Here is a 24,127-nt window from a genome sequence, read left to right as displayed (position 1 = left end):
TACTAGTAAGATGCTGATTAACATGAAGTCACATATTTCAAATAAATCTAGAGCTAGTTATAGAATTACTTCAGCCTATTACTGGAACATTTATTCTTCCAGACAACGTACCATACGTTCCTGTTAACTGGTTCGTGGGAATATAACGTTTATGTATGATTTGAGGTTTTCACATCGGTGATTATGAAGATTTCTGTCTTCTGGGTTGTTGTTTCAGAGGTCATCAGGGCGATGACGGCGCAACAACCCAGTAGACAGAAATCTTCAATATGACGTTTGGTTTCAAATGCTTATACTGCCCAACAAAGTATGCTAAAATGACAACGTTAAATGGAATTTGAATCACACTGCCTTACATTTTCTCCTACATACATACATACATACATACGCGAGTGACATCAGCAGGTGAGCATCGTTAAAGAACAGGGGAAAAAATGCCACGTGCAAATAACGAGGAACTGGTGAAGCAGGCAAAACGTGAAGTGGCAGCTGCTAGTCATTATTCAGAGCTGAGTGTGCTCCCAGGGGTCGACCGTCAGTGGGAAGACGCGGAGGATTCGCTATGGTTGAACAAGTTAACGGAGGACAGACGAAATGGTTTGCTGAATTGTGCTCCATCGATCCGACCTCCAGCACGAAGCCACCCACTTCCCTCCGCCATCATTCCCGTACAGTAACAATCTCTGTCTGCCCCACCTTTCCCTCGTACGACGTACAAACAAGCCAAACCACCAGCCGTAGAGCGGACTAGAAATTACCTAGGTAAAAATAACCACCTTCCCTAAACCTTTGTATGAGGAGTGCTGCAACTACACGACGGACAAAGGGGTACATGATCCTCAAAGACCGACTCTGCAAATATCTTGATCAAACATGAGTGGTATGTGTTATGCAACTTCTCTATCAGCCTTCAGTCTGCCTACACATTTACATTTTAACTGTGTGCAACCCATCTTCCTTTCAACAAAATTCACAAAATCATATCGCCATATCCCGATCTTACCTGAACACCCGAAGTTAAGAGAAAATCAATTTTAATGTTGTTATCCAAAACATCAATATGCTGTCGCGCTAAATCTTAAGAAGGCAAAATGTCATGGAAAATGGGGAGACTTGTTCCAGCTACTTTTGGACCAAGCCAAAGATTACCCAATTTCTAACGTAAAAATAATCAGCTGTACGGATTTCGATTCCTGAGAAGTTCGCAACACACACTGCATACTGTCGGAACTACCAGAAGTTCACTAAATTCTATATGATAAATTGTTTTGAAATTTCAGAATAATGGTCGAACTTTCGTTCCACAGACACAGCAAAAGCATTTGTCAAATTAATCCACTACAGAGAAACTATTTTGTGTGCGGATTCAATGACATGGGCGCAGCCTTGGACAGATTATTATGGAATATTGCAATCTGGCCAAATATTCTTATGGCCACAGGATTGGGGGACGGAAACAAAAGGAATTTCTGAAAATTGAACCCAACAGCTGACACAGAAAACTTAAAGAATTTGCCCATGTGGCCTCAATATAAAATCAAATTGCCCAACCGAGTTTACAGAACACAATGCAATATTAAACTTGCAATAAAGTGCTCTAACAGCCACACCTTAATCAGATCATGAAACCGATCGACAAAGTAAAATTCTTAAGTAGCCTAGAAGCATGCTCGAGTTTGACAGATCCGACACACACGTCTTTATGATATAAAGTATATATTATCACCACACTGTGAAACTGTTACCTCTTTCCACTTTAACTGCAGTAGACCCCGTCCTAATAAACACATCATAAATAAATTTAGGGCAGGACTGAAGTTAGACATCACGGAAGGCAAACTTATGCATTACAGCATCGTGAATGAGGCGTGTGTTGACTGAATTGTGAATGGATATTCACAACGTTAATTCAAAAATATTCCGTTGAAAATAATTTCATAGTACGAAGAAGAAATACATAAACATCTCTTAACAATAAATGATACATTATTATATGGCTTTAAGTGTCGCTTGGACATAAAATGTGTTACTCAAAAAGTCAGGAGGGGAAACAACCTCCACGATGTGTTGCAAGTTGATGAAATGTTCTGTACGAGAGAGAACACACCCAAACCATTAATTTGCTTTATAATAACGCGAAAGCCTGACGACTGCTACAGTATCTCTTACAAAACTGCTCTAGATTATCTAGAAGAATATCCTAGGGTTTATTATAACCCAAGAGGTGTCATGGCAGGCACACGCAAGAATCCTTGTATCTGTGTAGTTATAGCCTGCGTCAATGCAGTTTTAGTACCAAATTTCGTCCCTCCTTTCACTTCCGGGTAACAGCATCTTCAGTAAAACTGGTGAAAAAAATATTAACTTGAGTCAAATGTGTGAATGTTCGATAGCCATAGAAAACGCACAAGGGAGACCAAAAGTGATACCCTAGATTCTGACATCAGGGGTAACGAAATAGCGGCCCGCGAACCACATCCTCCTGGAGAAGGTTACATGTATGTTTATGGTTTATTTAACGACGTCAGTAACTCAGACGATACAATGTCAAATGATAGGGTGATTAATAAATAAATAAATCGAAAGGACATGAAAGGCAATTTCCTTGACCGAATGTGCACACTATCTCAGCACTTTTCACAGAGGGACTGAGGGAAACCACGGATACCCTATGTCAGAATTGCCTGCCTCCTAGTATGACATTAAAAATAAATAGGAGGTATTATAAAGTTTAAACCTGTAAATCCATTTTTAATGAACATAACAGTACCTCAGTACTGAAAAACGAGAAACTGAAAATCTACAAAACAAAAATGACTTTAAAGAATAAATTTACCGACCTTAGTCAGAAACCTTCAGACGTAATTTAAACACGATGAAAATAACATGCCACAAAAGTATTCGAAGGGAAACTACTTCCTGTGTGTCACTGGTCTTCTGGGTTATGACGTCATGTATGCTGTACGTCTGGATCAATGTATCACCTCACCGTCAGGGTTCAACCTCAGATCTCAATTATTTTCTTTATAACATAACTTGTGCGATATTAATTTCAGAACACGTAACAAAGTTTGAAAATAATTTCCCCACAAGCACACGTGGCTTACAGAGTTACATTATTCAATATTACTGAACAATAAACACACACCTGTAAACAACGAAAAAGCAGACATTACCAGCGAGGGGGAGGGGAAAACATAATTAATTTGAACACTAACGCTGTATGGCGGCTAAAACTAATTTCTGAAAACCCTAAAACCTACGGGAGGAAAAATTATTTTTTATATTTAGTTTGAAATTACGTTTCCAGCGTAATGAAAACTTAATAAACTAACTGCTAAGGAACCCAAAAAATGTGGTTTGTGGTGCACCGCTGGGTATGGTACTGACTAAAATACACCATAAAAATTATATTAGAGCTTTGTAAATCACGTGCTCTGCTTTGTAACAAATCAGGCTTTATACGGCATTACCACTCGCAATTTGAAGCACGTCAAATTTGAGAAGTTCAACGGACTCCCCTAAAAACTTGTCATCCATTGCCCCCACTGACGTTATGACTTCACCCCACTGTGCAAAAGAGACAGCCCATACAGAGTCAACCCCCACCCCTTAAAAAGCAACCCTTCGCCATCAGCACAGATGTGCATATAATTACATAGCCCAAAGTCCAGCAATAAATGCCCCTGCAGTTCATGATGGATGTGTGTTGCCCCTGGCCAAACAGGACAATACCTACTGATTATAAGTGATCATTTATCATAATAACATCACAACGTTAAGGACAGCGTATCCTTCGCTACATCACCAACTGAAAAACAACTATTGTTTTCGTTCTAATGCGGCGGCAAGGGCAGACGAACATGGACGAAACAAGAAACAAAGCAGAATTTCTTGTTACTGTTAGAATTTCTTCCGTTCTGCATTACGTTAGAGCTAATTGCATCGTTAGATACATAAACATACATGAAAAATGTACAGACCGGCATCGCAGTACAATATACTGAACCGAACCAAACTTCGCCGTTGGTAAAGTGGTTTTCCCTTCGTTAAAGGTATGCTATCGGCAGTCGGAGAAAACGAAACAGAAAGATTTTTAGGGAGGAAATGTTTAATTCTTGTCTTACTTTTTCTAGCGTTCCTGTGAAAGGATGCCATACTTCTGCCTTCAGAAAGTAATCGCAAATTGACTAGTCAGCTACAGACAGAGAAGTGCATTCACCCGGAATAAGCGCAGGCTTGCGCTTAGGTAGAATAAACTTGGTGTGTTCATGTCGGCAAACGATTCACACCGTACAGCTACGAGAACCAAATAAATCACGTACTAAAAATTCACGAAAGTGCGAAGTCAGCAATTAAGCATCCTGAAACTAATTTAATTACTTCTCATAGACTTCTATGTTTATTTAAAACCAACAACAGCCTTAGATACGTAACAAGGTCTACGAGCAAACAACTTGACATACAACTATAAATTAAATTAACATGCACAAACAAGCAAACCGTAGCAGAGTGCATAGGTACAGTGTAAACAATAAAAAATAAACAGACGAGAATCACGAAAAAGCAATTTCATTTCTGGCACGAAGCAGCATCCATGACAGTTGACCCAAGGGGCAATACACGGGAGCAGGGCCAGTAATTGGGTGCATACATCACCTGCCCAGATGACCTTACTGGCCCCCAGATGCCGGATGGCTGGACTCTGGGCAGTGCCGCAACGAACAAATGCCACCTACAATTAACTATATGAACGAATCACAGATGTTTAAATCCGAAAAAAACCTAATAAAAGTGCCACTTCCTCGATGTTCTATTACGCACAATATTTCAAAAACCGATATTAAATATCGCTACCAAATCGAAATTTCATGGAAATACACTGATTGGTTCAAAAGTCATTGTGGGATAAAGCGAGACGTACAGATAAAATACAACCACAAGCTACACGGAATATAAAGGCAGTATGATACGGAAGCTGCACTGTACTTAAGTAGTGAAAGGGGCAAAAATAAAGAAATCTCGCTCCTAAAATTACATACACCGCATCTCGGGACTTACTGATCGCTTTTAAAGTTATACTGAATTTGTGGATAAAAGTAATCGTGTAACTACCAAGCTCAGATTATTTATAATAGCATAACAATTTAGTAGTCTAACTCGAATGCACTAGATATCCGCGACTGATAGCACACTAAACCGATTAAACTAAAACACGAGAATAAAATTTAAATTAATTTACGTGTTCTGAACAGTGGCATTTCCTCAATGCAAAATGTAATGGCCACCCTGCTAAAACCACGGAGCCAAAGCCACGTTACAAACCGGATAAAGTTGGCATTAAAGTAGGGTCGACTTGCTCTGCACCCGTTCACAATTCGGGGATAGAAAACTTTTAACTTTCAGAATACTAGCACTTATTTTAACGCTCGACTTGCCACAATGAATTCCACTTTCGCTTTCGCAAGAGCTCGAGAGAGAAAAAAAAACCCCACAGCAACCACCCACATAAGCTACAGATCCACCTTTGGCGCACACAAAGCAAATTAAAAACCAGTTCTATTGCATGCATTATGTAGGCACCAAGTTACTAGGAGTCTATAGGAGAAACCAAAATTGTTTAAAAGCGGGAAACAAGATCCTTGCTGCTGCTAATCAACTGCCTCGAAAAAGTCAGGTTTTGCTCTATTTTAATGATATATTACTGAATGAATCTCAATAAAATGTTAACTGAATGAGTGGGCGGAATGGGTAAGGCAGACAGGTCACCACATTTGTCCTTGTATAATTTCACAGTATGTAAAACATATTAAATTTCTCAGAATGACGTGTAAGTTCTTCGCCGAGGCTGTGAAAATCGCGTGGTCGCCATGGAAGCACCTCCATATTACACAAATATAGTTTCCATGACAATACTGTTTAGGAAGACAGCTGTAAATCATGCTAAAAATTACGACGCGTGGTTTGTTGGTCTCAAACGATTTTCACAAAACAATCCAGCTTGCTCAAACGATGGATACAAGACACTCTTAGGATAGGTAAAACAATCTTCTAAATGTACCGAAGTTAAAGTAGTCAGACTTACTTGTGAAGATCAATCACAAAAATGTTACTCATACTGGAGAATAATACAAATTTTTTATTAGAAATAAAGGGCAGGCCGGAGTGAACTGGGTCAGGGTAAGCAGATAGGTAGGCTTGTGTCAACAACACAATAAACGTAGGATTTGAGGTTTTCACAGCGGTGAGTATGAAGATTTCTGTCTTCTGGGTTGTTGCACTGTGTAGTCTGGTCGATGTTAACCAACGTTTCAGAGGTCATACTGCCTCTGTCATCAGGGTGATGAATATGTTGGTTGGTTAACATCGACCAGACTACACAGTGCAACAACCCAGAAGAAGGAAATCTTCAACGCAATAAACCTTCGTGTCTCATACACGTAAAGAATTTCGTGACCAGCCAAAAAATATCAGTATTTCAAGGCGGACTTTGCAACCACGGAGTTAGTTAAATTACGTATAACTTTGTGTACATGTTATTGTTTTAATATCTGTCAGCGTCGGGACGTGTGATGACGCAAAATATAAAATAACTTCGGCGCATTTGGACCGCGACTGCTCGCTGCTCAAATGATGGAGCACATACATGCATCACAGTCCGTTCGTTCCCTCAGGAAATTAAGTTAAAAAACACGCACAGATCCATATTTTGTAGAAGGACATATAAAATTCTTACTAGTCTTTCTGGCGGACTGGACCATGAGCACAATTATTTTATTCAATCGCATAGTCTTACACTTAAATTCCCTTGCACAAAACATAACCATGTATTGAATACAACGCATATATGACTTAGCAACAGAGACACGATCGATTTCCATCGGTATGTTGGTAGTACATTTATAACAGTTTACGCATAAAGCATGGAAATATTAAACAGAATTATTAAAACTATTTTCGCTCACTAATATATAATAAGCCTTTTAGTCGTTGGGACAGAGCATGTCAAAAATCAATTCAATGAATAGTGCCTTCATCATGACGGCGATATATACATCGGAGGTAATATAATTACGTTTCGAAAGTGTTGTCTACGTATCCACGTGTGAAATACGCTCAAAGATGTGTTCCCTGGCATCTGACCTGAAAGCCAGCAACATATACACAGATCTGAAGAGTGTATTATTGATCGATGTGACGTCTTGTCGTGTGTGTCTTCACTCACACCATTCCGTTATCTGCCTAGGAAGAACGTCTTTTTGGATCTTGTTAGAGAAAAAAAAAATCAAAGTCAGGGTTCCTATCCCGGGGGGACTTTGACAACAAAAACAAAGACAGACAAACCGGGAGGAAATGCTATCCCGCATGTGAAATATTCGGTCTTCGTTCCGTCTAGTCTGAGTGACACAAATTGGTAGAAAACGTACTAACAAATACAACGAAGACCAACAAAACTGTGAAACTTAGCATATGAAACAGCCGTCCTTCCAGACAAGGCAAGCCCCTCTAATTATCACACTGTGATGACAGACATTTCAGGCAGTCGCACAACACGAAATGGATTCACACCTCTCGGAAAAGAGCGTTTCGATACAGCAATGAATATGACAGATTATTTATTTCCGTAATGGACCATGGTTAACTGAGAACCCACGGGTTCGAACGACCGATGTTTTAATACTTCGTCCATAAATTAAATTTCTGGTTTCCTTTATGAAAAGAAGAGAAAAAAAACCATGCTCTCTTTTCCAGCACCCTAAGTCAACTGTAAAGTTAAAAGCACTGTATTTTATTCGAGTTATTAACCAAATTACAACTAGTTACCAACAGTAACTTCGTCTAATGATGTGGCAGGAAAATTGGGAAGAGAGATAATTTTTAATCACAATCAAAGGCGAAATAAATTGGAATAAATAAATGGTACGATATGAAGATCTTACAAATTGGCCCTCCAACTAGCATTTTACCGACTGAACATACAGGACGGGCAAGGCACGCAACACGAAACAGTAAATACAAAAATATACAAATTTTTGTGAAATCCTCTGGAAAGGGACAAACCAAAAATTGGAAAATATTAAGAAAGTAAAAACAATCTCAGTTTAGGCATCTGATAAAATTACTTGGATTAGGCTGTTCTAAATACTGAACTTTGAAACACTCTTGTCGCCCACGTAATACAAGTTTTAAACTCAATAAAGACAGATTTATTCTGTTGTTAATATATACTTACATATTCAAAATATGACATCGCAATTCCATTAAACATTAATGTGCACAGAGAATATTAATATTAACTAACAATCTGTTATTTGTCATGAACCAGGATGTCAGTCCTATGGGACTCGATAATTGTAGTCCTAGCCAGTAACTGCGGCGAATGGCTACGGAACAGACGACCGGGATAAGATTTCTGGCAGAGACAGACCAAAGCCATGTACAAACTGGCTTTGAAGCCCACGCCACTTTCTATTCAGAGGGTTCCAGAAGCTGACCACTCTATCCAACGCCGAGGTTCAAAACGAACAGAATTATACCATCATCCCCACACGTATTCATGGCGTACTGTTTAATTAAGCATAGAGACAACTTTGCTCGTTTTACCATCTCTCATGCAAACGCAGCATCCTACTCGCAGGATAATCTTTGGCCGAGTGGGAGCGGGGTGGGGGTGGGGTGGGGGTGGGGTGGGGGGGTGTAGTCGGGTCTACTGACGTGCAGAAGTGAGCTTGAATTTACCTTTGCCTTTAAACGTTCTTCGGCAATCAACGTAACAAAAACGAATCTGAAGCTCGAATTCTCACACGCTATTATTAGACCACTTTCAGGAGAGATTATAGCGCTAATGCTTGTTTCAGTTCTGTAACTTCGCTCAGCATGTAGGCTTGCACACAATACACAAACAACAAATTCAACAAACACGTGAGTGAAGAAAAGTCTTCTTTACGTTAGGAAAATTGCTAGTTCCTCTCTACTTCTGCACGAAATATAGCTACAAACGTATTGATAATTGAAACAGTTTAATTCATAGATGGAACGCACATGTTATTTTTCGCTACGTCAGAAGTTGAAAGACTTTTATTTCATGCAAAGGAGAGTTCTTCGCTCCGAAAACTATGTTTTCATTTTAAGAAGATTACGCAAAAGTGTTCAATGAAGATAAGTTAGTGCACTCATTTTTGCCACTGTTACGCAAGTTATTCATAACTACGTCCCGAGCTAATTAAAAGTGTAAACATTAACCAAAGCAGCTACACGCGTGCTTACAAGCTAGACGGGACGTGTCAGCCATTTTGCCGTCTTTCCGATCCATTTCATTCTCTCCTATTAGCCAAGCCTTTTTTCTCTCAAGAATTACTAAAAAAACTGCAGTTCGTGGAAGAGATTTTTAAATTTATTCAGAAAATCACTGCACATTTTAGGACGGATAATCAATTTCTTATAAGACTGGTTCATAGTATTTGCACACAAAGCTTACATCGGACCTAAAATTAATACTTTAACATAGGCGATGGCAAGCTACCCTCTTTTATAATCAATTCCTAATTTATAACGATCCTCATTAACTTGGAAGAAGAAAAGAAACCCTTCCCACTCTACCCAAATTATAATAATTATTAATTCTACCACCAAATTAGCATAAATAAATCACTAGGAAGATGAAAAAATCGAGGGTCACAAATTTCAAGAATCTCAACCAAAGTTATTTCTGCTGTGTCAAATTTCAAACAACAAGGAACGGTTTCTCCCTATCGCTCTTACATGAAGCGAAATGTGTTAATTTTGTGATGAATGAAAGACATGTAAGTAAAATGATAGAGCATCAAAATCAAAATGTCAACAGGAACATCATTTCTGGACTATCCTAGTTTTATTACAACCATCAAAAATGGAACAACTGCAACGAACAGACGACAATAAAAGGTCAAAGGACTATGAACAAATAGAACGTTCCTTTTATTCAAAGACGACGTATAGTTGATCATGTCTGTATACTAACGGGAAGCAGGTAGAAAGGCGAAGTTTTTCACCCGACAGATCCAACTGACGGTTCCATTTATATACATTGTACGAACTCTGAAAGCACGAAGAAGAATAAGAAGAAAATAAGAACAAATAAATCGGCAAGTAGTATATGGAGTAGCAAAGATATTTAGATTCTTGCCATAAAACACGCAGGATAAAAACGAAGCCAACGGAAAGACAAAATAAAATGTAACGAAGAAAGATGAAGTACGTTCTCTTAATTTCAGATGAACACACATTGGCGAGACTATGAATTCGGCTCTGACTGCAAGATTAAAAACAGTACAGGCCCACGTCAATTTCTGCTTTAAATGTGAGAGGGGAGTCTTCTTATGACACAGCATTCCTCTGCGAACGGAGGCAATTACTACAAGGTGTATTATAGCAAATTGCATCTGGGGAGCTGTCACTCACATCGTCGAGAGGAACATTTTGGTTTATTGTCTAGCGCTTTACCTCCAGCATGAAACTAATGCTTCTCCAAATCGCGTTCAACTCACAGCACGCAGATATAGGATATGTATTCAAGCTAACAGTAACCAATTTAATGGCTATCGCTTGAAAATCCATAAAAAATCAGTAATCTCCTTATACCCCTAGAAAACACAAAGTAACCTACACTATCACCAGATTATTATTAAATGTCATTCAATGCAAAATGTAACAACTATCTTTGTATTTACCAAATATGTGTATATGTCCACCCTCTTAAGACCAATATTTCCCAATTGAATTTAAAAAGTCGAACTTCTACACATGTTCAAATTGGTGCACACATCATGTCTACACTGCAAATAATATTTAACAGTGTTTCTTCTATTGTAATAACTAACCCCATCCACGCTACGGTTGATATTAATCGTCCTAATATCTGTATCTTCTGTCCTTGTGGCAATGGCACTCTATGTTCATCTCATCTACACTTCAAACAATCCATTTGGAGTCATAAAAAATCGGCCTAGGCTTACGTTGACATGACAGCTACAAATACAATAACTTTCAAATAAATATTTAGTACAAAGTGAAAACCTGAAAACGGATTAACATAAAATGAAGCAATACTTACGTTCTCTGGGAATCGCAGCCACTCAAACCTGCGAAAACGAAACAAACAATATTCAATTTTCCATTAAATTCTGTATATCCAGTTTCGTGTCCCACGTTTCGTTTGGGCAAAGAGAATCTGAAACTGAAATTTCATTTCAGAAAACAAATACAAAGCAATTTGAAGAGACACGATGGAATACAACCGCAGTGGAATTATTGATACCATTCGCACCTTTAACATCTCCAATATATGTATCGATTTATCTGAGCCGGTTTACTGTAAATCATTTCTCATTATTTCTTTACCTGATCCTGGTGCTTAATATGAATTTAACCATGAGATGTCGCGGCCTGTTCGCGCGAACGAGTTTCTGGCGACCGATCTACTGTGATGTAACGATTATATTTGGAGTAGACGAAATGATGGCACCAAAATGCAGGTAATTCAATTCAATTCATTTATTAAAGTGCTTGACAACAGCCGAAACGGCCGATAACAGCCAAGCACTAACAACAATACAAATCTTACAATACTAAAACAAACAAACAATAAACTGAATATATAAAGTACAATATTAATTTATTGCAAAATAATTAATAAGTAAATGAGCTAAATGTTATGGATAAGTAAATTAAAAATTAAATTAAAATCAGTTCAATTTTGGACAAACAACATACAAAATAAATTATTATACTAAATAAATAATAAAAATAACAATGATACAACTTTAAAGTAGTTCGTCTCTCCGCAAGTACAATTATTAATTTATATAAATGAAAATCAAGCAAAGAAATTGAGAAAATAATACAACTATTTTGTTGTTGTCATTGCCATACAGGTTGAAGCATATGAAGGAACGTAGGCAACACACGTTCTTGTACAGTCTTCATTACATTTTTCAATTTACACTGTTATGCTACGTACTTATATCTATACTTTTGTGCGATTTCAGGTTCTCAAAATGGCGAGTATGAAGATAGTTTTCTGGGATATTGCACCGTGCAGTCTCGTATAAGTTAATCGATACTTACAAAGTGCTTCACCGTCAGCGCGGAGTCTGTAAACAACACAGAAATGTCGGCTCATTTCTATGGTACTACACGGTGGAATACGCCACACGGCTGTCATGTTCGAATGCTTCAATGCAATATTTCAGAATCGTCCTGGAGAACGCAAGGAATTACAAAAAGTCTGTCGCGACAGTCAGTCACCGAATCATAATCAAACTCCGAAATTTATGAATAAGTGGGAGTCGTAACCTCACAGTCGCCACGTACAGGCCACATTCTTGATCCACACACACACACTTTACTGTGTTTAAGGAAAACAACTGACGAAGACATCACTCAAGTTTACTTCGTAATTAAACACGCTCTAAAGCAAGACCCGACAACATGAGAATAAATTACTCTGCAGCCTTTTATCTCTGATCGCTACAGTAATAAATTATCTGAAATTGTGGTTCACTCAGCAGGTTGGTGCAGCAGTAATACAACTGAATTATTCGGGAGATATCCGGGTCACAACTGGAGTAATTCTGATAAACAACTTTCGACATTTTCCATCAGCTGTTCAAGACAAATGACGAGAAAGTACCTCCATGCACGCAATTACAGCTCCTTTCAAATCCATGTTCCTTCACAAATCACATTTCATTTGATAATATTACTTCTGCTGACTAATTGTAATCTACAAACAACTGACGAAAAACGAGATGCGATGGGATAAGCATACTCTGGAATTTTCAAGTAGTGGAGAGAAAATTCAGACAATTAACAAATGTATTACAATATTTTTCTTATGTTTGCCACTGCCAGCGTAGGAAACACTCTTAGCGTGAAACGTGGGCACTACAACATTCGACCAATCATCACTCACTTTTATTAGCCATGCGTGTAGCCGGTTTAAACGTGACTGTCGTTCAACGCGCCAGAGCTAAGCAGCCAAAGAAGGCAACAAAGGATATCCTTCCATCGTTAATCCTGCAGCCTAACCGTATCCACCTACGCAGGGTCGATATCACTCTGCCGGCAGTAAAATTTCCATCCGCACACGTTTTCAAACTGCAGACAGATGTCAACCCCCAGGTAAGAGAACCCACTCCACTCACGGTATCAGGTCGATACGAAACGCCAAGAAGCTTCCATTAAGCCATAATTTTAATTAGAATTCCACAGAGACGAAACCTGCATAATGATAACCGTAACAAAAGGCTCGACTCGAGGAAACCAATGGTTTCTGTCTCCTCAAGGGAATGTGAGACCACATTTATAGATTGCGTTGGCGTTATTAAAATTTATCCGTTGTGTGAACCGCATCGACAACAATAAAGCAATAAAGGCGTACTTAATTTAAGTGCATTGCTTAAATAAAGTGGACGTTTGAAACCTTTTCATAGAAATAAAAAAGGTTCATTACATTCCATAACTGTTCATAAGGAAATACACTATTCTGAAGGCCTCGACTCAAATTGCAGAATAATATTAAAGTGGATCTTACAGAAACAGGGTGTGACAGTGTGATCTTAAAGTCATCTGGCTCATGACTGGGCCCAGTGATGGGCTCTCGTGCACAGAGTAATAAATCTTTCAAGTTCCGTAAAACGCGGCAAATCTATTACCTAACCGGACAACTACTGGTTTCTTATGGAGGACTCTGATCCATGAAGTTAAGATAAAAGTTGGTTTTCCCGCCGATCATAACCCAAGAAATGTTCTTTGCTTACTCGATCATTATACGAAATTACTTTTCCGTGTTATGCCAAAGGCACAACAATCATAATTGCTTGCATATTGCATAGAGTGTTTGACCATGGTGCAGGAATAACAACTGGGAACAACACATCACTCACAGAACGCCACACAGGAAACCAGCAAGCAACTGAGGGTTGGTTTCAGTCCCAAAACTCCCGTTGTTGGTTGCAGAAATTAGGGGGGTGGGGGGGGGGAGTTGTATTAGTACATACAAACCACTACAATATGAGTCAATACACAATCAACATGTAACGCTACATCACACTATAGTTTACTCGCGTCACAAATCGTGTTCCATCATGCAAATTCATATCCACGAGGGAGCTATTATTGGTTGCTTACCTACCACAAGGATTCTATGTTAATTTACAAGCCACGTTTCAAAATGACCACTTGGCTAAACAGCTGACTAAAAAGTCCACCTTTACTTACAAATCAGTAACGTGCCGGGTCAGATGCAATGGTTCCCAGGACCGATAATACAATATGATGCTTGGTCAAGGTTATTCACACCCTATTTATTTAAGATCCACTTGTCTACTGAAATCTGTCTGGGTCTCCCAAGTGGCCTCGTGCCTTCAGAACTTCTGAATACAATTTTTGTGCGTTTCTTGTATCTGCCGTAAGTTCTCTGTAACCGGTTCATTTTATCCTCCTTAATAAGATCATTCAATGATGGCTAAAGAGTGCAAATTTAAAGCTCCTAGAAGTATTTTAGAACAGGTACATCGAACGGAGTTCTCCACAAAAACTTTGATCTAGTAGTAGTTTATACACAAGACTGGTATGCAGCCAAAGGAAAGGAGTATAGATTAGGCCCGTGTTCAAGAATATTCGAACACATGAGAGAGGAAGTAACAGTTTGTACTCCTCACCAAATATTGCTGGTGCGAATAAATCGGAGAGGTTAAGATGCAGAGGACATGTAACACGGAAAAACAAGGAGAGAAAGGGCTTTGTAAACGTAAACATACAGTGGAGGATAATGCTAGGGCCTTCAGCAAATATATTGTAAAAGCGTGAACCATTTCACATAGATCGGTAGAGAGTCCAGTGGCGACGTGATGTTAACACGATAATGAACAAGAAGGATTTGAGATTTTAATGGCGGTGAATTCGAAGATGACTGTCTTCTGGACTGTACAACCCAGAAGACAACCATCTACGACTATGAACCATCGGGTTCCATAGCAAAAAGAAGATTTCTTGACCAAATTTGAGAGTATCACCTTCTTAAAGACTACTTCACGGAGGCATTCCTAGATCGGATGGACTGGTAAATTAGAACAGAATTTCAGCTCTCTTTGATAGTATCGAATAACATGCTGTAGCTACTGATGAGTCGTGGAATACAATTTGTGAAGTAGTACATCTGCTTCAGAGGGTCAATAAAAATCAGTCGCTGGTACGGCTACTAATTTACACAGCGTGCATTCATATCACAACAAACCTCTCCAGCGCAAACTGCCAATATCATCAACGGCTGTGTACTAGGCACGAATTCCAGAATGCATACAAAATGCTGTTACGTTTGTATACCAACTGAAATTGCATTTCCCCAGGCTACATTAATTGCAACTGATATGCTAGTGAGACAGTGTGTACAATGTTTGGTTCAGGGGAAATAAACAAATCCTTTTCTAGCCGCAGAAATTGATTTCAGTCTGCATATACTTATACTGTGTGGTTGTGACAAATATGAAATCAGACATGAAACAGTTCTGCAAGAAAAGGGCTCTTTTTCGAATTTACATCTCACTGGTATAAAAATGAAGCATCTCCTTTCCTGTGCGTAACGCTACGCTCTTGACGTCACGGCCGTATTTCTTTTCTGAGCGCATTTGGTGACAGAAAGGTATAAACAAAAAACATTTGAAATTTCCCATAAACCAGTGTCAACAGAAATGAATTTTATCCTTGGGACATTTTAAGAATCTCTTTCTGCTACCGCGTTTAACCGACAAGTAATGCCATTGAATGAAATATGAATATTATACATAACGATACAAACGTGCTTGGAAGTGGTCGTGGCCAATTTTAAGGTTTGCCTGTACCTGAAACAAGCATTTCAGAAGATGGCTGATGTCCCGGCAAAGATTAAACCCCAGAACTTCCGGAATGCAAATCTAGATTTTTGGTGTACGATGAAAACTGTACAGGAATAGGTTTCATGAGTGACAGGACAGATCTGATTGACATCTCAATTAAAGCGTGCAGAATATGATTAGATGCAAATCTGATTTCCTCATTGAGCTTATTGTTAAATACATTAATGCACAATCAACCAGCAGCGCGATAGACGTCTGTCTATTGCTCAACCAATACTCGTACGACAAAGCGGATGCTGAACTATAGAATCCCCATGTTTAAAGCTGGCACAACTAATTCCACTGACATTCGATATCTGTCTTGTGCTCTTATGTGTAGAGCGTCGGATTAATTAAATAAAGGCTTACAGAAGTTACAATTACCATCCTGCACAATGATATTCATTACAGCATATCACAATACGAACCCAACCTTCACAGTAGTTGATAGTAGAGAGTGCCAAATACACTAGAAGTTACATCAGCTTTTACTCTTGAAGATTTAATAACTAACTTGGCTTATTTCAGCCTTGAGTCGGGCCAAAGGTAAAATGCCAACTAAACACGCCCTGGCAATACGCCGGGTTATCGGGTCCATTGCAAGACAACTGGAAAGAGAACCTGGAAAACCATCTGATTATGTAAAAATCTGTCCATAAATGCAACGAACACTGGGCTGAAAAAGTGAACACAGGACTCTCGCATGGTCTCAGCTATGGCAAGACTATTCCTCTATCTATGATAAAAGCGGTCCGCTTTTAGGGGGAAATTTTGTGTACTGCAAATACACGCTAGAAAAATTATGAAATGGAGACGAGATAATTGATATAAAATTATTACTGTAACTGGTCGAAAAAAAATTTCCTTGTCCTACGCTCTGCAGCTACCATACGCTGGTGATGACACAACTTTTTTTAAAATGTCATAATTTAATATTAAAACTACTTCAGAACGAATAATGGAAATGGAACTAATGGCAGAAATATAGCAATAAAGCTCTGAATATGTGGTTTAAACTTTGGAATTCATTTTGTGTACAGACACGGTATAAAATGTGTTGTTTATTTCACTTGACACATTTTATATCCCTCTTCATGAAATTACAAGATAAAAAATAACTTTTTAGGGACAGCGTTGACATTTTAATGCTATAATAAAGCTTCTAGTCTATATGATTTCTCATAGAGCCTGTTTAAATGTTTCCAACTTTGGTAAGAACACAATGAGGACACAATTCTCAACGTACTACGTTTCAACCAACAAGTAAATGACAGGAAACAAAAATAGAGTGAAAGGTTTTCCATTGTGAAGACAAACACACACAGAAAAACCAGGAAGGTTATTGGACATTCGACCTTATGGCAAAGTTTTCGTTGAACGGAGCAACCGACAGACCAAATCTGATATTTCAAATTTTGTTGACGATGCATACGCGTTCAGGGTAGCTGGAGTAGCCACGAGGGACGCGCTTTTCTCAGTTATGTCATGAAATTTTTCAACGTGTGACCTTTTTGCGTCACTACTCTACATTTCTTTATCACTACCCAAAGTAAACAACAGCATTTTCTTATATACTGTGTAAAAGTGTGTTTTCTGTCGTATAATTTACTACAGTGGCTTTCTTCGTTGTTTACATGAGGCTTGCGAGTTTCTACAACAAAATGGAAGCTGTATCGATGAACAACCACCTAGCTCTCTGAATGGACCGACAATTCATGTGGTTAAAAAAGGTGTGAGATTACGCAATGTGGAATCCTTTAACAGGACAATCTCCATACCATGGCAACGGTTATAACAACACAAATTGATATATTATTATCACACAAGGCCAGACATCCCTTAACGACAGCAAATGCTGACCAACAAACACTGCTTATTACACAGATGATGACTTTATCACGACCAACGGAGAACCAATGAAAATTAAGGCAGCTGGACTAGAGAGACAACTTTCACATGTAACTACTATTAACCACATTTTAAAGTTACTTAAAGGGTGTGGATACAGTGTCCATTCCTGATATCGAATTGGAGTTCTTTGACGGAATGAAAATGCTATTAAGCGTTTCGGGCAGAAGAAACAAACTCTGGAAAACTCATAGACAAATCAATACTTCTGTAGTACTACAAATCCTACAGCAGACAAGCTGTCAGGACGAGAATCCGCTGTCTGGCCGCACAATGACTTGTAATTCACAGGCTATAAAGTCCGCCACACGCTGCACCATAAAGTTTAGTACCACGTGTGAATCTCATTACCGTAGAGTACATTACTAAGTAAGGGTATTTGCAGCTAAAGATCTTTGCAATGGCAGCACTTGAATTCTGACAGGGCAAACATGAAAAAAGATAAGCTGGTGGTAAGGTGTACTCTTTTGAGTATACAGAGATTCTAAAAGACGCTACATGACTTGCCGTAATGTCAAAAGGTTGCTTCGTTGAGAACCACGGCTGTGGCCTTACATCACCCTTGATGGGAAGGAATAACAACTGTAACAATTGTTTCTGCGGAGGTCATTGTAGTCATGAAATGTCATCGGTTCCCACTGCTGCAAAAAGGTGTACCATCAATGAAATTGGTCCCACTGTTGCATACACCTCACACGCGTAACCTGAAACTGCCTCAAGCATAGCTTAAAACTGAAACATTCTAAACCATACAGTAACTGCGTGCGTACACATACACAACCGAGATAAAAATAAATTAACATATCAGATCCCACGAAGTTTAATCTGTATCGTTTTAATTATAAACTGTCAAATTACGCCACAAATGGTACTGGAATAAAACTATTTGTTAAAACTGAACTGAATCTGAAAGGTTAAATTCAGAGGCCTATTTATTTGCACACGTTATCATACACCACCAAGTCCAATGTAAAAATACAGATGATGCAGATAACGATAATTCAATTTTGAAACGACACGCGATCTACAGCGAGACTAAGACGAGACTGGAAAGGTGTACCATCTTAAGACAAAGCACATCATAATGGACCCTGTCGGCTATTCAAATCTAAGTTCTACTACGCAACTTAGCTAAAGTACAAAAGTTGTTACGAAAGTACAATAAATCTCCTGCCTACGCCCATCTTAAGGCAGAGGAATGCTACTGGGACCAGACAGAGCAGGCGTCTGCTGCTGAAAGGACAAGACGTGCCGGACTGCAATGGACAGCGAAACGGCAGTTCAGGCGCCATGAAAAACATTCCAAGTGATGGACGCGGCTGCCTAAATGACGGGGGCCAATACATCATTTTCATATGGACGTAGCCGTTGCTTCTCAAATCTATGCAGAAGCTATTTTCATAAATTTTTCTTGAGATTAAGATGTAGCGTTTCATGAAATAGTCAGCCAGATTTACTTGAACAAAAATTTCATTGGATATTTTCCATCGTCTAGTAGAATAATAAAATAGAAAACGACGTTTCGGAAATGGGGCTCTATCTCCGTCTTCAGGTACCTACTCTGTTGGGCCCAATATATAGACCTAATCCCTATCTCCGGTTGTGTTGCAGTGTATGGAGTACCAGTGGATCACGAAATCAACACAGAAGATATTACATATTTCTCGCCTTGATGATGGAGGCAGCAAGCACCTCTGAAACGTCGGCAAACTACTACTAGACTACACGGCGCAACAACCCAGAATATAGCCGTCTTCAGAACCTGAAATCTCACAAAGTGTGTTTTTGTCTGTATGAAAGAGTTTCGATGCATATCAGAAGGAGTTTTAAGAAGCAACACCGCACAGCAACGCATGTAACACCCCCCCCCCCCCCACACACGACCAATATAATATCCTAGCTCCATAATCTAATAAATTCAATACAATGAACACCCATCCCAGAGAGAATAACTGATGGGGAGAATGACGAGAACAAAAAGAAATAAATACGAATTTATTCCGTAATTCCCGAAGTTTCTGGATCCGAGGCTTAGTTATCCAACATCGCCTTGATTTATTTGTTTTATCGGCACCCAGCACCAGAATACAAAATAGATGTATGGAAGTTGAATAAGATAAAGAACAGCTAGCACGGTTAAAGCGGGAATCTCATTTATCAAACTGTGTTAACTCCAAATAACGGGATAAAAATTAAACCTGCATTCTACACTTAGTGGTATTTTGGTTATCAAACAAATTTCCTCGTCGAAACCGCGTTAATTACTTGCGTGTGCCTCCCATCGCTCGTACTTCTGGTCTATGATTGAAATCAGGACTTAATTTGTTCCAGAATGTAAATAACGATATTAAAAATCTGGTAGTATCCACATTTAATTTTTAAATTATGATGGAGCAGCAACTTATAAGTCACAACTGCCGCGTGTGTAATCTACGCCCGCCTACGCAGGTCTACTGATGTTCTTTCACAAATGAAACAAAGCCACAAATTAATTATATTCCGGAGAATCCCAGAGTTTTCCCCAGAAATTATAAAATCAGAAAGCTGAAGTTGGCAGAGTTTTTTGGATGGAGCTTCCCAGATAGTTTTTCTAATCATGTTTTATATAGTATTTTTATCTATTTTATGAAAAGATTTTTGGATAGCTTTTTATTGAACTTTTGTGTGGAGTTTTATAGAGTTTTCTGAACGTCTAATAATAAAGATGGACCTGCCGCTGTATTATGATTTATGCACAATAGTTAAAGAATTTAAAATAAAATAAGCCGATCACCGATTTTAACTTACGTAAATAAATACTCGGTTCTCGCATCCTTGTTTTGATCCATCAGTCAAAGCACTTCCTTTTACCAGTCGTAACAAATAATGGGTTCACTTTTCTGCCGCACCATGTATTATCTTGGCAGCAATGTACGTTTTATACCAAATAAAAACATGGTCTACGAATTAAAGCTTTCGGGTTCGCTACAGACAAAATTTCTGAAAATCTAAAGGGGTCGAATGGCAATGTACATAATACGGAAGAATAACTTCGCGTTCACCTCGAGTGTTATTACTCCATGTTCTTCAATTATTCCTAAAAGTCAAAGGTTCCTTTCCTCAACCCATTTCAACTGAAATGCACAAAGCAGCCTCTTCAGTTCCATCTCTTGTCGGCCTCAATATAACTGCAAAGCTGCACTGTGTACGTAGACAAGCGGCAGGCATCTGATCTCCTGAAGCTATTCAGCGTTCGGAGGATACGTCAAGGCTGTGTCGGCCCACCTACCGAAAGCTATGCAACAGTAAGATACCCTTGTGACAGGCATGCGTGGCATGTGGCCCGGCAAATTCCATGTGGTACGGCACTGGGGTTAAACACGCACAAAACCCAACGAGGCGTGGTGCATCAGCGAACTAATAGTAACACTGGCACGGAACAAAATCAGGACATCCGTTAACGAGTGTTTCTAGCAATTCAAATCAAACGCTCTCTTCTAACCGCTGTAGAGGTAAAGAGACAGTACAATTTCCTCTCCAGTCAATTCACGTTAAAATTCAATGTCGATACTAACGTCAAAAAAGCAAGACTTAAACACGACCGCATGCTAAAACTAGGGCTACGAGCACAACATTTAGGTCTACTCTGCAAATATTGACACCACATAACGAGTGTTAATGTTTTTAGACCATTCAATCACGACGTTTTGTCTTTCTCAGTACCTAATAATATTGAAATTAAACTGAGAACACAGTCCACTGATGTGTTTTTAATGACAATCGTAAATACAATACAGGTGTTCCTTTCGATTGTTGCAAGTCTGACCACCATCGGGCATAAAGAACAGATAAGCGTTATTAAGTATGACTTAAGGCAATTCGAGGGAGCAAACATTACGGCGATAAAGGTTCGACCCCCTACCCAACAGAAGTCACTGAACGCTGAGGGGCTGAACAAATAAATAGGGTCATCCCGCAGCCGGGGGTCAGCGGTTATCTCTCTAACTCCGGCCCGCAAAAAGGCACACGGTCAGAAACCCCCTTAAAATCTCGAACACGATATCTGAATCGGAACAAATAACATAACGAACCATCGTTAGTGACTTAGAAAGAAAAACACACACGACAGTTACGAGGGCTCCTTTGTGTACTTCGGGAACATATCATACATAACAAACGGGAATCACAGATTAACGGAACAAAGCCACGATATGGAATAAATGACACGCGTTTTGATTGACTGCCTATGTTTCAAATTCGCTTTTGTAACTTACGAAAGCTGGTTATGTGGTAAACCAATTAATGAACCATTTTTAAGGGCGTGCCAAGTTGGTTTACAAAGTGAAAGTCAAGCAACCCATATTAAAAATATACGAGGTTTTAAAATATTGCATAATTCACTACTTTTCCTCGCCTCAGCACTACTTACTTCATGCTAACAAACACAAAACTGTGCACGACGTTAGAAAATATCGTCACCAACAAATTGCCTACAATGGATAAAAAATCTCCACACATCCATTTTGTTATCATGACATATTCCATCTGGTGTCCAAGATTAAGAAGCTTTAATTATAACACAACCATATCACGTGACAATCGGGAGCTTGCAATGGAAACATCGCACTCAGATCGAATTAACGCCATCTGCCCCCTCTGAAGATCTCCTGAGCACACACACACACACACAAGCCTGTGTTTTCCCATGGGAAATTGAACAGGGCAGCATGTCAGTATGACTGACTGGCGTGACACAAATATCAGCACGCGAGGGCAAAAATTTCTTATCGATCTGCTTGCTCACAACGGGGCGCTTCGGTCCACTTTCCGCCAGTTAAATCAAAGGTACAGCTTCAAAACTGGCAAGTATTTACAACACAAGAAAGCACTTTAAAATTCTAGGCATACGAAGACTTAGCTGTGTGATATGATAGCCCAAAATTTTTCAATGATCATACAAATATACAATAAACATTCTGAGAACAAACATTGGTAACATAAACTAGTTTCCATCAATCAGCGTAATCCATTACATTGCCTTCACTTACGTCCAGAACGGCTCTGGATTCAATACAAATATTTATGTAATAGGTACCAGAGGTTTATCGGCTAACGCGTCAATCTGACCATTCACAACCAAATAATCCGTGGTTCTAAGGCATGAGGAATGAAACTAGCGTTCCAACGTAGTGCTCAAACTGTCGTGTATGTTCAATCATTTCTCTTTAACAAAGACAAACGATAAGACTTCCGTTGCGGCCATACTGTAGTTGAAGACCGTAACTAAAAACTAGGTCAATCTTCAGCTTCAAGCCAGAATTTGAAGTTTCGTCAAGGAGGACCAAGTAATGATGGGAATGTTGAGTATAAGGCGTTGGAAATCATGCTAGGAATTTTACGCAAGATACGTAGCCTCATAAGAACTGGGACATTCTTCTCGGGTTTAAGCTGAACTATGTAAAAAATGTGTACATCCCCTTCCTTGCCGATAGCTGGAAGAACGTAGATTAACATCTTCCTGCCGATATCGGGAATCTGTCACGACACGAAAATAACTTTCACGTCCATTACTTTCCATTTCATCGAGAAGTCTGTCCTTCGTTCGCGTGAATGTGTCGTTATTCCGTAAGCCTAGATCGATCCCAGTGACCTGGTATACCGACCGTTTTCATCAAACTACAATTTAACATAACATAACATTCACGTTTCTCGGCTTTTTTCCATTTCTTTTCCGAAAGCTTTACTATTATGCAGTAAAGAGAACCTAAAACAGGTGAGTAGTAACTTACAACAGCACATTCACGCAATTTTCCCTGGACAGACTATGAAATAACTTAAATGTTACAAATATTGCCGCCATAAGTCAGCTTTCACGTGTAAAATTAGCAAATGGTGCCTTTATAGACCTAGACACTCTCGCTTGTAACGAAAATTAAACCAAATGTCCCTACAATTCGGCTTAAAACTACATGTACACTTCGCGGTAAATCAACTACAGGTAGTCAACTGGCTAGAACATTAATACGTTTGTATGTTTTCGGATGTCCAGATAAGAATATCGATGAACGTGGACGGAAACTGAAGCAACTTCCCTTCCAGTTCAAGGAACTCCAATTTAAAAACCTTGTCGTGAAGTAGGGGAGATGTCATTAATAACGGAGCTTAAACCCCTACGTCACTGATAACGGCCGTCTCCTAACTCTACAGTTCCCCAATCACCATTCATTTCTCCACCCTGTTTCTCTCCGAGGGAACGTCTGATGATACTCCAAGAGCGAAATTTTATCATGAAAGATAAATGGAACGAAAACCATGAAGTTTGGCGA

The 24,127-nt window shown here is 39.1% G+C and overlaps 1 protein-coding gene across 3 annotated transcripts in view; it reads right to left on the bottom strand.

Annotated features, from left to right (window-relative positions):
* Positions 1 to 24,127, bottom strand: part of bsk (mitogen-activated protein kinase dJNK) — a 159,571-nt gene that overhangs the window by 49,435 nt on the left and 86,009 nt on the right. For 2 of the 3 annotated variants that reach the window (XM_022066612.2, XM_022066613.2), the window contains exon 2: positions 11,093 to 11,120. The exons of the other annotated variant lie outside the window; for it this stretch is intronic. The gene's annotated coding sequence lies outside the window, so the exon portion shown is untranslated. The remainder of the gene's footprint in view (positions 1 to 11,092; positions 11,121 to 24,127) is intronic. 3 annotated transcript variants of the gene reach the window in all.

The sequence above is a fragment of the Zootermopsis nevadensis genome, unplaced genomic scaffold (assembly GCF_977971745.1).
Source record: "Zootermopsis nevadensis isolate Lab colony 2312 unplaced genomic scaffold, Znev_1.0 Znev_ptg000030l, whole genome shotgun sequence".
Classification (NCBI taxonomy): domain Eukaryota; kingdom Metazoa; phylum Arthropoda; class Insecta; order Blattodea; family Termopsidae; genus Zootermopsis; species Zootermopsis nevadensis.
Note: the sequence above shows the minus strand (reverse complement) of the source record. Positions and strands in the feature narration are given on the sequence as shown.